Source organism: Magnolia sinica, chromosome 19, assembly GCF_029962835.1.
Source record: "Magnolia sinica isolate HGM2019 chromosome 19, MsV1, whole genome shotgun sequence".
Lineage (NCBI taxonomy): Eukaryota > Viridiplantae > Streptophyta > Magnoliopsida > Magnoliales > Magnoliaceae > Magnolia > Magnolia sinica.
The window spans coordinates 33,482,443-33,498,590 of NC_080591.1; the positions used below are offsets into that span (position 1 = coordinate 33,482,443).

General features: G+C 40.3%; 1 non-coding gene across 1 annotated transcript; it reads left to right on the top strand.

Annotated features, from left to right (window-relative positions):
* The first annotated feature begins 15,532 nt into the window (after positions 1 to 15,532).
* LOC131235783 (small nucleolar RNA R71) lies at positions 15,533 to 15,639 on the top strand. The gene has a single exon (XR_009166304.1). It is a non-coding gene; the product is annotated as a small nucleolar RNA R71 (small nucleolar RNA).
* Positions 15,640 to 16,148: the final 509 nt, after the last annotated feature.

A 16,148-nucleotide genomic window follows, 5' to 3' on the forward strand; every position in this document is an offset into this window, starting at 1 on the left:
TACGCGTGAGGGCACGCATCATATTGCATTCATACTGCATTAACAAGAGTACTTAGGATTTATTTAATTGTCCCGCTTTATCATTACTGTTTGATTGAATGATAACATGTAACCAGTGCCTTATTGTTCCACCGAGTTGATCACTCACTCCCATGTTTCGGGGCGGTGTTTCACACCCACCAGACTGTCTTAGGCCCCGATGTTGCAGATGTGGATGCGACGCCTGAGAGCGGGAGCCGGATGACGACGAGGCCGCCTTCTCCTATATGCAGTTTTGTGCGCGGGACCTATGGGATTACTATTTTGGGATCTAAAATGATGTAACTTGTACTTATAATTTTGATAAATAACACTTTTACACGATCTGGTTGTATATGTAATTCAGGGACTTACACTTGTACACATATTTTACTATAAGTCTTCCGCTTGCTTTATTCACTTATCCCTGAATCATATCTGCGTTTTGGCTTAATCTATCCCATGTTTATGTGCTAATACAGTCAACATACATCATTCATTAATTATGTTGCATAAGTGATGTTTTGGAACTCGGGAGCTGAGTTATGCTCGACCCCCGAATTTCAGGGCGTTACAGGCCTAAACGTAGGTTCTTAATGTAAGACTTTTGCTCGTGTGAAGAGCATAAATTATTGAGTCCTTTGTGTAAGGCTGTAAAGGTTAATAGTGAACCTGATTTAAAACCGTTCATAGTGAAATTCGACACACTCTAGGAGAGAGTGCGGTTGCCAGGAGTGGAGTAGGCAAGTAGCCGAACCACTATACATGCTTGTGTTTGGAATTGTCATTTGCGCATCTAGTTAATCATAATTATTTATGTTTGAATGCTTGATTGTTTATGCATGATTAAATGAATGCTTAAGATTGATAAGTAGCACATTCAACACACAAGCTCACAATACTATTGTAACACCTAGAAAATTGGGGGTCGTGCGTACACTCGACTCCCAAGTTCCCGGGTATCACTTATAACCGATTTTTGTTAATTTACATTTAATTAGGTTTAAATACGTAATATGAAATTACTGGAAACATGAAGCACAACCACAACCAGTCTACTGAAATAAAAGAGGCTAAATGTTTACAAGTCCAAAAATTATAACTATGGGTTACACAAGGTGTTACCTAACAAAATCACAAAATATGTCAAAAAGAATGGTGAGTTGAATCTAACACCCAGCGATCTAAGCTCCGTCTACTAGGCTAATGGAGAACCACCCATCAGCTGGAAGTAGGACATCTCGTCCTCCTCATCAAGACTCGCGCTGCCAGGCTCCTCGTACTCTGCGTCACCTGCAACTATGGGAGAGTCTGGTTGGTGTTTTAAAATACCGTCCTAGAGTGGGAGTGAGTGATCAACTCAGTAGGTGATATTAATCTTAAGTTACATCAGGCATCAATTATCTTATAAATTTAATGAAAGGCAAACATCCATAAATTCTTAACTAATCTTGTTAATGCATATGCATGATAAATGATATGATGCATGACCTCGCCATAATACTCCCTTAAGCGACTCCGTTTAATGATCACACATGACTAGCACTCCCTCATTGCTACCTCAACTTCCGAGTCATCAAATCCTAGCTAGTGCAATGCATGAATAATGTTAACTGAGTATTTAGTTAATTCCGTTCATCCAGTAGATTGGAAAATCTGGTACACCCTACGATGTCATGCCCTTAACTAGTTGCAAGGCCAAGGCCCCTCAATGCATGAGGCTAAGACCCCACGATCCTTGATCCCATCGGGTTCCCCATCCCTGATTTCAAGCACATGGGGAGTGCTAGGAAAGGGATCGCTCGCGGTCACTAAGGGGAGGCTCGTCACCCCAACGTAGGCTGACAGCTCGAACACAGTGTCCCATTCCACCATGCCCGACTCTCGAGAAAGTGGATCAGTTTTCAATGGTTATCAATAGGCTTCAGTGGGTGAAGGTGGTCCCAGCAAGTTTCATTCAGGCGTGAGCAGACATGGTTAACAAACATGGTTGGTCAGTAAGTAGACTAGACCACACGAGTTTAGGCGAGTATATGACAGATGACATCGGGTACAAGCGACGCATGTAGTCTAACTACTGTCGCCCATACGCACCCGCCCAAATTCATAGGTTTAGCCTTAGGGTAGTCTTACCAACGGGACCACCGTCTCTCTCCTCAGATTCCTGACCAACCCAAAGGTTTTGATGGTAATCCATAACACTTCAACAATCAGGGTTATCAACTAACATAAGCAATATCATGCATTCATATTTCCCAACATAAAATTTAGATTTTTTTACAACGTAAATGCTAATATTTTTTGTGAAATAAAGGTGCATATGTGATGTGTGGGTTAGTGAGGAAAGCAAGCATTTCATATATTTTCTAATATCAAAAATACACACAAGGGTTAGTACATCAAACATGTTATAGGGAATCATCATACAAGAATTGAGTAAGGATTATACAAGCAATCATCAATTTTATACCCAATCATGTTGAGAAACATCAAACATTCCATCATCATTCCATATTGATTTGGGGGAGGATTTAAAGTGTAATGGCTTATCTAGGTTTTTCTAGATTTTTCAAATATATCACCCAACAAGCAAAATCATTAGATTCATATTAAAATTAGTACTAGGCCACCTAAGAACAATAGTCCGCACCTATGAGTCGTTGAGAGCTCTAGGAAACGATCTAGGGTTGCCAAGCTCGCGGGTGGATTCGCAGAGATCCTGAGTCAAATAAACTTTGCATGTTATGGTTACATGCAAATCCTATATCAACACAAAAGATTACAAAAAGATGGGTGTTTACCTCCCTAATTAGTTGGAATGAAGCTTGGAGTTATGGATGTGGGAGAAAGAAAAGAGATTTACTAAGGTTCCAAGTTTTCTTGGCTCCTCCACCAACAACACCCTCCTTCACTCTCTTCTTCCTCTCTTCCTTCTCCTTTTTCTCTCCTCTCTCCCTTTGTTCCACCTAGGGAAAATTCATATGAGGAGAGGGGGTGCCCAAATAGGGCATTTATATAGTGTCAGGTTTGGTGTAAATGACCCTAAGGGATGGAATTTTACTAAACTAGTCCTAGAGGAGTGTTTTTCTACCATTTGAGGGTCATTATGGGGTGTAGGAGTCGGCACCTACCATTGGATAGTTGGCCCTAATGATAATCTACGTATGGATATGATCGGCCCGCCATTTGGATACGCCGATCGATAGATATGATTAGAAGTCTGTTCAACGGTCACCGATGGTCGATCAAGGCCGCGACTATATGGATATGAGCAGAAAAATATCCTTACTCCACGTGTGAAGTTTGGTCATAAACCGACGATCCGAAATCCTTAACTTTGCATAAGAGTGGACGACCCAATTCACTTAAGTTTCAGCTTCTTCCCTTAGGGTATTTGCACTTCTCATGCACTCGTCCTTTGGCTCAAGTTAAGCGGTTCTGGACAGTACCTAAGTCTGACTCCCGCAATGGACATCAAGCCTAATAAGACGGACATTATTCTATAGTTTTGGTACTAGTGGCCCACCAACGAGCGGTCTACAGCTTGTTCAAAAAATCGGGACATTTTTAGAATGAATTAGATATTATGATTTCTTATGGGCAATGATTAGGGTTTGGATTAACTATGCTCATAGTATGACCTATTTATAACTAGTGAAAGTGAATATTTAGTCATGATTGCTCTTAACCATCGGTTTTAAGTTGAAAGAGTAATAGGGTTAATTTGGTCTATTAGTCAAGGTATGGGCCTTATCTGACTCGGTTTCAGTTAGATTTTTAATTTAGTCGTGATTGTATTGATTAATTAGCGATGGGTCGGTTAGATTTGGGTCCTATGTGAGTAAATCATGGGGCTACACCTGATGTTCAAGTGATCGGACGGATTCGTGGGCTTCCTACGATTGATTAATCGAACTTGTACGGTTCTTTACTGGTACCACTCCTGTATAAACTAACATTGAGTGCTAATGGTCATTAAGTGATATTATAAGTTAATAGAAAAATTTTTAAGGATTTTTGAAAATCTAAAACAATGAAAATCCAAGACGTTACAACTATAAGCTAGTTGCTTTATTTGTATATTTTGAGTGGCCTTTGTAATTGGATCCTGTATTGGCTTAGAAGCGTTCAGAGTTATATTGTCTTACTTGATTTAAACTAAATAATTGTTTAAGTAGGCAATTAGGAGTTTATAAATAGGCAAAATATTTGAAAAGTCCTATTCACCCCCTCTAGGACATTGTCTCATACTCATTTTTCAGTATCAGCGGTATAAACAGCAATTTCAGTTAATGTTAACATGGTCGAAGCAGTTCTACCTTCTTGGTTGTCTGACCAAGATGTCAACATTTTTGATAGACCCTGTGAATCAAAAGGATTGAAAGAAAAAGACAATTGTGATAATCTATCCAATTATCTTAGTGATGAATGTTTCCCAGGGGATGAGTAGCTAGTGAACGAATTAATAATGACCATTGAAGCATTGCAAGTAGTCTCACCAGCAAACACATCATCTGAATTTGTGTATGACGAGAACGTTGAGCATATTCAAAATCCCAACATGCAAGAGAACTCAAAAACATTAGGGGCAATGTTCGAGTGTAGAGATTGTGTTTAGGACATTGCCACCCATCGTATTTCAGTACAATATGGTATTCACTTTGCCTTCTAGCTTTTAGGCTAAATCAAGCCAGCCAAGTAAGATGTCGGATGATGTGGAGGAGTTCAACCCTCCTATGGTTATACAGCATTCTTCTTTTCCATCAAAGGAAGCAAGGATCTCCTCTACAAAGTTTAAGGATTGTGAATAAAATATGGAGGAAGACATGAGGTTGGAGTCTATAAACAGAGTTTGGAGTAGAGGAAGCATTATGGAAGATGCAGGATGAGGAATAGCAAGGAATGGTACTTTTATAAGCATTGTCGGAATCAATTACTGCTCACGTTCGATAGACATGGCAGATGGAATAATTGAATTAAAGTTCGTGGTATCAGATTGGTTCTTAAAAGTTAGAACCCATAGTTACAATAAATGCTAACTCCTTAAAAAACAACGCGCATGACTCTCCATCTTCATATGCCCCATAGCCAGGCAGTTATGACCAAAAGAAAGAGGTAAATGTTAAGTGTCGATGGTTGTCGAGCTTGCAATGTGGTACTACATCGGTCAATTTTATTTAGCAAAAAGTCATCAGCAACTTGATCAATGACAACATTTTACTCTATATAGAGTCAGCTAATAAGGTAAATTTCAATGAAAGCAGTGATCTTGATCATTTCCACATCCATTTAATGGTGCACAAACAGCAGGAAGATTCTCATCAACCAAGTATCATATATTAAATACGATCGACCACAACGGCAATACCATAGTTTGGTATTTTTGTTCTGAAATGTTTAATGTTGATATCGCAATAGCAATAATATTGTTCTATGTTGGGAATGATAAGGCCGAGTGAGTAGTAATACATGTGTGATACATATAATATGAAAAGAAAATGATTTTATTAAATGAAAGGTGGGCCACTGGCCGAATTACATATTAAAAAAAGAAAGAAACAGCCACTGACTGAGAGGAGCTACTTAGGAATATTCCACCTTAATTTTCTTGAATTTAAGGATGGAACGCATTTTATTAGCCTCCAGGTATCCTTCTAGCTCTTCTAATGAAACCCCTCAACCATGAAAGTATTTAGGAAGTGTAAGAGCTGATCGACACGACTGCCGATTAAGGAACTTTGTTCTCAACTTCCCTCTTGCCAATGAGATTCACATGTGACCGAGCCTAGTAGTCGGTAATCTGCAAGTCTCAGAAGGAAAGGAAATCTCCTGAGATGGCAGTATCCTTTACAGCGTAGGCACGTTCTTTCTCCTTGATATTGTCTATGAGTTCAGTGCATTAAGCTTGAAGTACTCACAACACGGTCCTATTGAATTGGTGTACCATGTTCTAACAAAAGTGGTCATTCTATGTTTTCCCATAAGCCTCACCTAGAGAATCAGACTCTTCATGTTCGGCTAATAGCCTCTTTGCAGCATTACTAACTGTAGGCACTTAAGAAATCACATTCACTTGCTTAGATTCAAGATGCTCAATCATTGTATGGAGCTTGTGATCTTTAAGTATCAACAATTTGACCAAAAGGCTATCGTCCGAAAGAGAGAAGACTTGGAAGCGATCGATGAGTTTGATAAGTTTCTCGATCAACTTAGTCGAAGCAGCCTCCTGCACCCCTAAGCATATGAGTGCCCGGATTTTGTCTTTAAGTTGTTGTAGCTCAATAGAAGGCATAGGAGTCTCGATCATGGAGATATCACCACTAAGACCTCGCTAAGGGGAGGAGAGAATGTCCTCAATTAGAAGCATGTCTTTAGTCATCGTAGGAGACATCGAAGCACAATCAACTAACATCGGCGCTAGATCAGGTATTGGCTCTGAATGAGGGGTAGAAGCATCGACCGCCTGAATTTCTGCTATTATGGCCTAGCCAGGGCCTCGTGTGTTGTGCATGACTGAAGTAGTTCTTCCTTTTCATAAGGAGATCCTAAAGCTAGAGATGGTTGTCTAGTGGACACCGAAGTAGATTGTAAGGATGATACTCTCTGAGAACTCTGGGGAGTGACAACTAGAAGAAATCGGTGTCCCCTTCAGTTGTGTCTTCTCCGCCCCCTTGGTCAAGAACAACGGTGGATGTCTAAGGTTGATCAACTGTATGCACAGGTTCTGTATCATCGACCATTATTTTTAGGATTGGAGGAAGACGAAGGAGCTCACTGCTCAAAGTTCCTTCGAAATCAATAACATGCAACTCTGCTACCTTGACGACTTCCATAATTTCTTTGATCTGTTGAAGTATTGGTTGTTAAACATCTTTCTTTTATGTGGCTGATAACTCCCGAGTGACTACAAGTAAAGAGAGAAGGTTTGAAAGAAAAATGATGAAAAAGAACATGAATAGGAAGGAATAAAGGTAATATCCACCTAAGTCAGAATGGACATCAACAGTGGTGAATCGACTATTTACAGCTGGGGATTTCGAAGGATCATTGTCATCAGTCAAGCAGAAGTCGAGATTGGTGGGGGATTGGGTTTATATGGGGTAAGATATTTGTCACCGAAATGAAGATTTGGGTTAATCAATTTCCCCTTATCTTGCCACCATCTGGTCCAGCACCAATTATAATGAGCGTCTCCATGACATTTGAGGCCTTCCTCCATTTTTGTGGCATAATCTTCAATGGAGAGCCCTAGCCAATACTTAGTTTTAAAATATTTTTCAAAAGCAAATATAGCGTCCGCCGAAGAAGTACCTAATTTTTGTGACGCTACTTGCCCACGTGTTATGGTTGATGTTGGATAACTCACTAATGTCGGCAATGTGGTCGGGCCAGCTCAAACAATAACTAGAGCAGGAGGTTTGGGAGCTAGACCTAAGGAGGTCCTAGATCAGTGATCCTTGTGGGAGCGGATGGAGAAGATTGGGCTGGAGTTTTTCGAAAAGCAGGACCGTTCACAGTGAATTTTTGGTGTTTTGGTTTATGAGCAGTCTCGGTGTTCACTCCCCAAGTATAGGGTTGTGATGTAGTAATAAACTCGGTGAGACCGAGGTCGAATCCCAAGGGACTGAAACCTATACATTATCTGAAACTAAGTAGAAATAAAAATAGCCTAAGATGAAATCGAAATCAAATATAAATTGATGAATAATGGTGAAATACTAATCTAAAACTTAAGAAATTCAGAAGAAGGAAACTAGGGATTCAGAGGATCCACTTGTAGAGATCAGGGAGATCTTATGCCTGCATCAAGAATCATGAAAATCAAACTGAACTTACTTGATCTAGTCTTCACGAGATGAAAGGTATATGAATTAGAATAGATTCCATCATCAAACCATGCCCAGGAGACAAAGCAAACAACAGAATTAAACTAATTACCAACCAATCAACAATGCATGAAAGTTAGGAAAGATACTGTCATCCAACCATGCCCATGAGACGATGGTGAACAACAAGGCTTCCTGACGTCATAAACATCAAAAGGAGGAAGAAATACTCAAAGCCATCGCAGATCTATTGTAATTTCAGTCACAACAAACCATTAAATAAAACTAAAAGTATTCCTTTTAATTGAACTAAAATCAACATCAGTCAGTCTAGCATAAATCAAAGGCATAGAGTCAGTCCCATCACGCCACAAGCTTCACCTCTTAGCCCTAACTAAGAGGTTTAGCCTAACATAATCAGACTAAATCTCAACATAATTCATAGGAAAAAGAAGAAAAATAAAGAAAAAATATATATAAATTCCCAACACTTCTCTCTCCGCCTCTCTTTCTCTATCTGAGGTCCCCTGTTCAAGCACACCCCCTTCTCCATGTTTTGGAACTCTTTTTATAGCTGCTGGAGTGGTGGAAATCGAATTTGGGAAGCTATCGTACGCGCAGCGAAAGCCTTTTCGCAGCCAAGTTCAGGGCTTCATAACTCTCGCATTCCTTGCATTATTTCTGTAAAATCAACATCTCTTGGAAGTATTTTAGCTGGCCTATACGGTGGACGGTTGAGATCTGCCATATGATCAAAGATGGTGGGCCACAACTGCCTGAAAAATTAGATTTCGCGGACGTGCATAGCCTTTCGCACGTCCGGCGCTGTCATGATCGGTGGGCCCCACAGAGGTGTTTTTGAGGAAATCCACCCCGTCCATTTGATTGCCTTCGAAATTTCGGTCAGAAACGGATGGTTTTTAATGTCCATTGACTCAATCAAAGAAGAAATCATTCAAAAATCAATTTGAACGTTGCAGGGCAGTCCACTTATGGCCTCTGTATCGCGCACGTGTGCTTACATGGGTACAAAAATTCAGCATAGGTTTGAAGTGTTCATGGCCCTCTACACGATGGACAGTTTAGATTATCCGTATGCTCACTCTGTGGGGCCCACTAGCGTCCGCAAAACAGACGTCGTCCGTCCGTTACACAGCGCCAAAACAGCAATTGTCGTTTTGGGAAGAAGACGCGGGTCAGCGCCTGCTGACCCGCTTTAGTCGGTTCAGTGCGGCTCGCGTACATGTACACGTGCAATGTACACACCTCACATACGAGCCCCACTGTGATGTGTTTCAAAAATCTGATCCATCCATTCATTTTCTCATCTTATTTAAACCGTCGAGACCAAAGTTGAGACAGTTCCAGATATCAGGTGAGCCCAGAATCAACAGTTTATGGGCTGATCCGTCAATTGGAGTAGTTCCATAGTGATCCGAGGGCTGAAATTTGATATGTACGGTTAATTTATGGCCCTCAGGCCATCTATGAAGTCTTGAGCCAATCAGATGGTGGGAACTGTGTGATCTTGCATTCTTCACCAATTTCGGGCCTCTTTAACGTGAATGACTTGATTTCCTCAGATCCCTGGCATGTAAATTCTTCAGTCTTGGTTCTCTGGAGTGCGTCCCTTGCTCTGGTAACTTCGGAGTATCAAATCTACTCTTTTAGTGCTATTTTTCAGTCCACGCTCCTGATTGCATCCTGCAATAAAAACATAATTAAAATATGACATTAAGCATTATCATGTACATAAAATCAGACAATAACTGGGGTCTAATATGTAATATTTGACCCTCAACACAACCCCCAACCAGCATTTTGCTAGTCCCAAGCAAAGTATGCGAAAAATAAATTGAGAATTACAGGACAATTTATATGAACTCGAGTGATTTTTGAAAAAAAACAAATCAAATACTAGAATTTTAAGATTCATGAATGCTGGGCATTACTCTCTCCTGGCTTCACGCGCACGGTAAATTTCATAGTTAAGATGAAAGTATTAATCCATCAATTAGAAAAATTCTAAACATTGAGTTTCATGGGTGTATAGTGTAATCTCAGCTTATCATCATTAAAATTCACTTCTCTATTTCAGGATATCATTGGTAACCAATAAGAAGATTCATGATAACCAAAACTTGCCTCACAGATCATCTTTTCATTCCTCCAGCTTTTGATTTTTCCATTAAAAGTAACGCCAAGAAGGGGAATCAAATCCTCACCTACAGGGAGTAAACTCATGATGAAGACTGTACACCCAAATATTTTACACATATCATTCATAGGGAATTAAATCTACACCTATAGGGAGCAAACCTATGGTGTAGACCATTCGCCCAATCCTTTCAATTTCTCAGGTTGGTTCCTTTTAAGCTTAGTGATCGCCAAATTAATCCTTCAATATCAAATGGAACCTTAATGTGTAAGCGAGATGTGACATGTAAAATTATGTTTCAATCAATGTTTAAAACTTCTAATCATGGATTAATAGTTCTAACTTAACTGTGAAATCTAACAAATAGTTAAATCCAAAAGTCATAAATTCCAATATCACTTATCTTGTAATTCTAAATTCAAGATGGCCGTCAAAATCGCTTCGAATTCATACGAAGTTCTAGAAAAATTTAAAAATTTTCACAATTTCTGCTCAAGACTAAGAAAACACTGATTAGGAGACCTAATCTCCCACCCCCAACCTAAAATCTACATTATCCTCAATATAAAAGAAATAAGCATGCAATGCACATGGGACAATGAAAGTAAATGAAAAGTGATGGAAAAATTGTACCTGGACGAAGAATTCAAGAAGTTTTTACACAAGGATCTCAGCATGAAAGCAAGTCAGCACAAGAGATAAACCAATAAAAGAAAACTATCCTAAAACAATGTATAAAACGAATAAACCTAGAACAGCATAAAGTAAACTACCCTAGTCTTATGATAACAGGAAACCTACCTATACCTCTATCAGACTAGGAGGTCAATCCTGGTAAACAGGATCAGTCAGAGGTATGGACATGTCCTCTGAATCAAATTTCTCGACAAATGGCTTTACGCGATGTCCATTTACTTTAAACTCCTTGCCATTGTCCGGATCTCTTATTTCAACGGCCCCATAAGGATACGCAGTGACCACAATGTAAGGGCCAGTCCAACGAGATCGAAGCTTACCTAAAAAGAGATGTAACCGAGAATTATATAAAAGGACTTTCTGACCAGGTGTGAATAATTTTCGTAAAATACGTTGGTCATGAAACTCCTTCATTCTGTCCTTATAAATTCTCGAGTTCTCGTATGCATCGTTCCGGATTTCTTCGAGTTCATTCAATTGAAGTTTGCGTAGCGAGCCAGCGTTATCTAGATTGAAATTCAATTTTTTAATTGCCCAGTAGGCTCTATGTTCCAACTCCACAGGTAAGTGGCAAGCCTTCCCATAGACAAGTCTAAAGGGAGACATTCCAATAGGGGTTTTAAACGCAGTACGGTAAGCCCATAAGGCATTAGTCAATCGGATTGCCCAATCCTTACGGTCAGGGTTAACTGTTTTCTCCAAAATGTGTTTGATCTCCCTATTAGAAATCTCAACTTGCCCACTTGTCTGTGGGTGATATGGGGTGCTCACCATATGAGAGATATCATATTTCTTCATTAAACTCTCGAATGGCCTATTACAAAGGTGTGAGCCCCCATCACTAATGATAGCTCGAGGCGTTCCGAATCGGGAAAGGATGTTCTCTTTTAGGAATTTAATGACCATGCGATGGTCATTATTCCAACACGGAACCGCTTCAACCCACTTAGTGACATAGTCTACAGCGAGCAAAATATATAGATTTCCAAAAGATTGGGGAAATGGTCCCATGAAATCGATGCCCCAGCAATTAAATGCCTCGATGATAAGAATGGGATTCAAGGGCATCATATTTCGATGGGACAACACCCCCAAGTTTTTGACAATGCTCACAAGCTTTGCAAAACTCATGAGTGTCCCTGAACATAGTGGGTTAGTAAAAGCCACACTGTAAAATCTTAGTCGTGGTCTTTTTAGCAGAAAAGTGACCACCATAGGCCTGTAAGTGACAAAAAGAGATGACACTCTGATGCTCATCGTCTAGCACACATCTACTCAGGATTTGGTCTGGGTAATATTTAAACAAATATAGATCATCCTAGAAAAAGTTGCATACCTTGGTGAAAATTTTCTTCTTATCTTGCGCAGTCCAATGTGTCGGTATGGAACCTGTGGCAAGATAATTAGCAATATCAACGAACCAAGGTGAATGAGAAACTCTGAACAATTGTTCATCAGGGAACATGTCATTAATATGTGTCGTTTCAAGGGAATCAGAGGGATTAAGGCGAGAAAGATGGTCAGCCACCACGTTCTCTACTCCCTTTTTATCTTTTATCTCTAGGTCAAATTTCTAGAGTAGAAGGATCCATCGTATCAGGCGGGGCTTAGCATCATTCTTAGACAGAAGATACTTGAGCGCCGCTTGATCAGTGTAAATAATGATCTTGGATCCAATCAAGTAGGATCAAAATTTGTCCAAAGCGAACACTACGGCCAAGAGTTCCTTTTCCGTAGTCGAGTAGTTCACTTGGGCAGGATTTAGAGTCTTACTCGCATAATGAATAACGTAGGGTTTCTTATCTCTTCTCTGGCCTAGAACTGCCCCAAGAGCATAATCAGACGCGTCGCACATAAGTTCAAAAGGAATGCCCCAGTCGGGTGGTTGTATGATGGGTGCACTAGTCAACATGCCCTTAAGCTTAGTAAAAGCTTCCTGACATGGCTCAGTCCACTCGTATGGTGCATCCTTTTGAAGTAGATTACATAAAGGACGAGAGATGAGACTAAAGTCCTTTATGAATCGCCTGTAAAATCCTGCGTGTCCTAAGAAGGATCGCATGTCTCTAATGTTCTTGGGTGGAGGTAGGTTAGAGATAAGATCGATTTTTGCCTCATCCACCTCGATTCCTTTGGACGAGATAATATATCCAAGGACAATTCCCTTATGAGACATGAAATGGCACTTCTCCCAATTAAGTACTAAGTTTTTTTCTTCACATCTTTTCAACACACATTTAAGACTCTCTAAGCACTCGCTGAAAGATGAACCGAAAACAGAGAAATCGTCCATGAAGACCTCTAGATATTTTCCGCCCATGTCAGAAAAGATACTCATCATACATCGCTGAAAGGTGGCAGGGGCATTACATAATCGGAATGGCATCCTTCTGTAGGCAAAGGTACCGTAGGGATATGTAAATGTAGTCTTTTCCTGGTCCTCAGGGGCAATTTCAATCTGATTGTAGCCCGAATACCCGTCAAGAAAACAGTAATAGGAATGACCAACTAGCCTTTCCAAGATTTGATCAATGAAGGGTAAAGGAAAGTGGTCCTTCCTCGTGACGGTGTTCAGCTTCTTGTAGTCAATGCACATTCTCCAACCAGTAGTAACTCTAGTTGGTACGAGTTCATTATTAGCATTGACTACGATGGTGATCCCGGACTTCTTAGGAACCACCTGAGTTGGACTCACCCATTGACTATCGGATATGGGGTATATGATACCCACATCTAATAGTTTAAGAACCTCGGCCTTAACCACTTCCCTCATGTTTGGAATTAGTCTACGTTGTGATTGTCGAGCGGTCTTAGCATTATCCTCAAGATAAATGCGGTGAGTACAAATCAAGGAGTCGATTCCCTTGAGATCCGCTATCGTCCATCCAAGGTCTCCCTTATGCTCAATGAGAGTAGATATGAGCATGCTCTCCTGTTCTTTCTCCAGGTGGGCAGAGATCACCACCGGGTATGTCTCATCTTAACCTAAATAGACATATTTTAAATCAGAGATCAAAGGTTTTATGTCAAGCTTCGGCGGCTTGAGGTTAGACGGTAGAGGCACTACATCAGTTTGAGGTAACTCTTCAAATTATGGCCTCCACCGGTTAACTTCAAGTACCAGTGCAGTATAAAGCAAGGCACACGTCTCCCTAATCATGTCATCATCAAAATCATGGAAGTGGGCCAGGCAATCTCTAGAGGGTCAGAGGATAAGGTCAGAGGTGTCGTATCTTCCACTAAAGAGTCAATCATGTTAATGTCATGAAAATCGTCATCATCCTCTAAGTTTCTGTCGTTATTGAAAAAGATGTTTGACTCCAATGTCATATTCCCGAAGGACATAGTCATGACACCATTTCTGCAATTGATAATTGCATTTGAAGTGGCAAGGAATGGGTGACCAAGAATGATGGTAATCCGAGTGCTCATGTTATTGATGGGTTCGGTGTCCAGGATGATAAAATCTACAGGGTAGTAAAATCTATCAACTTAGACCAACACATCCTCAATTATCCCTCTTGGTACACGAACAGAGCGATCAGCAAGTTGTAGTGTGGTTAGAGTGGGTTTTAATTCACTCAAACCTAACTGTTTGTATACCGAGTAGGGAATCAGATTGACGCTCGCTCCTAAGTCAAGAAGTGCATGATCAATTCGATGGTCCCCGATTACACATGATATAGTTGGGCTATCGGGATCTTTGAATTTCTGTGGTACGTCTTACTTTAGGATGGCACTCACTTTCTCGGTCAAGAAGATCTTCTTTTGAATACTCTGTCGTCGTTTGGTCGTGCATAAATCTTTCAGAAATTTGGCATATAAAGGTATCTGTTTTACGACATCAAGTAGAGGAATGTTGACTTTCACTTGTTTCAACACCTCTAGGATATCCTGAGAGTTAGAGAGAGGTTTTGGAGCGACCAACCATTGGGGAAATGGAGCAATTGGCTTTTCTATAAGTTCTTATTCTAATTTTTATGGGGCATCACTAGATCCATCATTGTTGTCCTCTTCCAGTTCTTGAGGCTTTTCAGGCCTAACCGGAAGGGTTTTGTCAATGATCTTCCCACTCCTAAGAGTGGTGATGGATTTAACGTGCTCCATTTGATTTGAAGAGCTAGGATTACTTATCTTGTACTGTGGTTTAGGATTGGGGAGCGATTGTGCAGGAAGCATCCCCTTTTCTATAACCATCATACGTGAATCCATCTCTTGCATAAAGTCTCGTATTGCATGGGTCAGCTCTTGCATGGAATTTTGAACCGGTTCTTCTTGAGGTTTTCCCTAATTTGGATTTTGATTGAAGAAACCTTGAGGGGTAGCAGTTTGTTCATTTCTCCAACTAAAGTTTGGATGATTTTTCCAACCAGGATTGTACGTATTAGAGATTGGTCCATTGAAAGGTCTTTAATAATTATTTACGGCATTGGATTGTTCATTCAACACTTCTCGAAAGGCGGGTATCGTAGGACAATTTTCAGTTGTATGAATGTTGCAATCACATATGTCGCAAACACTTTCAGTAATCTTATCCTTCTTTCCTTCCATGGCCTCAACTTTTCTTATGAGCGTAGTCACTTTATACTTGAGATCATCCTCTTCTTTCAAGAGATACAATCCACCTTTCTCCTTAGATTGAGTCGGCCTAGATGTGGTGTTCGATCTTGGGTAATAGTCTCATGATTGTGTTTTTTCAGCAAGACTATCGAGGTAATCCCATACCTCGTCAATATTTTTATTAATGAATTCTCCATTACACATTATCTCGACCATTTGGCGCATAGAAGATGTCAGTCCATCATAGAAAAAATTTGTAATGTGCCACGTTTCAAAGCCGTGTTGTGGGCATGAACTGACCAAATCCTTGAACCTTTCCCAACATTGGTAAAATGTTTCATCCTCCTTTTGGGTGAAGTTCATGATTGCTTTTCTAAGGATAATCGTTTTATGATGTGGAAAGAATTTCTTTATAAATTCCCTTTGCATATATTCCATGTGCCAATGGATCTAGGACGCAGTGAATGTAACCACGTCTTAGCCTTCTCTTTTAAGGAAAAAGGAAAGAGTCTCAGCATGACTGTGTCCTCAGACACATTTTGAAAATATAAAGTGGCTTTGATCTCATCAAACTCTTTCAAATGTAGGTATGGTTCTTCAGATTCAAGCCCATAGAACTTAGGAAGGAGTTGGATAACCCCTGGCTTGATGTCCATATGTCCTATATTTTCAGGAAAAATCATGCATGAGGGCGTACTCACCCCCACTGGTTGTAAATAATCTTGTAAAGTACGTGGCGGGGGTACTTGATACACCTCATTTTCATTCTGAATGTACTCCACCCTAGGTTGGGGTAAAAGAGGTTGGTTTCCAGCCATCACTTCAATTAACTCATAGGATTTCGAGTGGTGTCTAGTCCTACGATAGATAGTCAACCCCTCAACCAATCC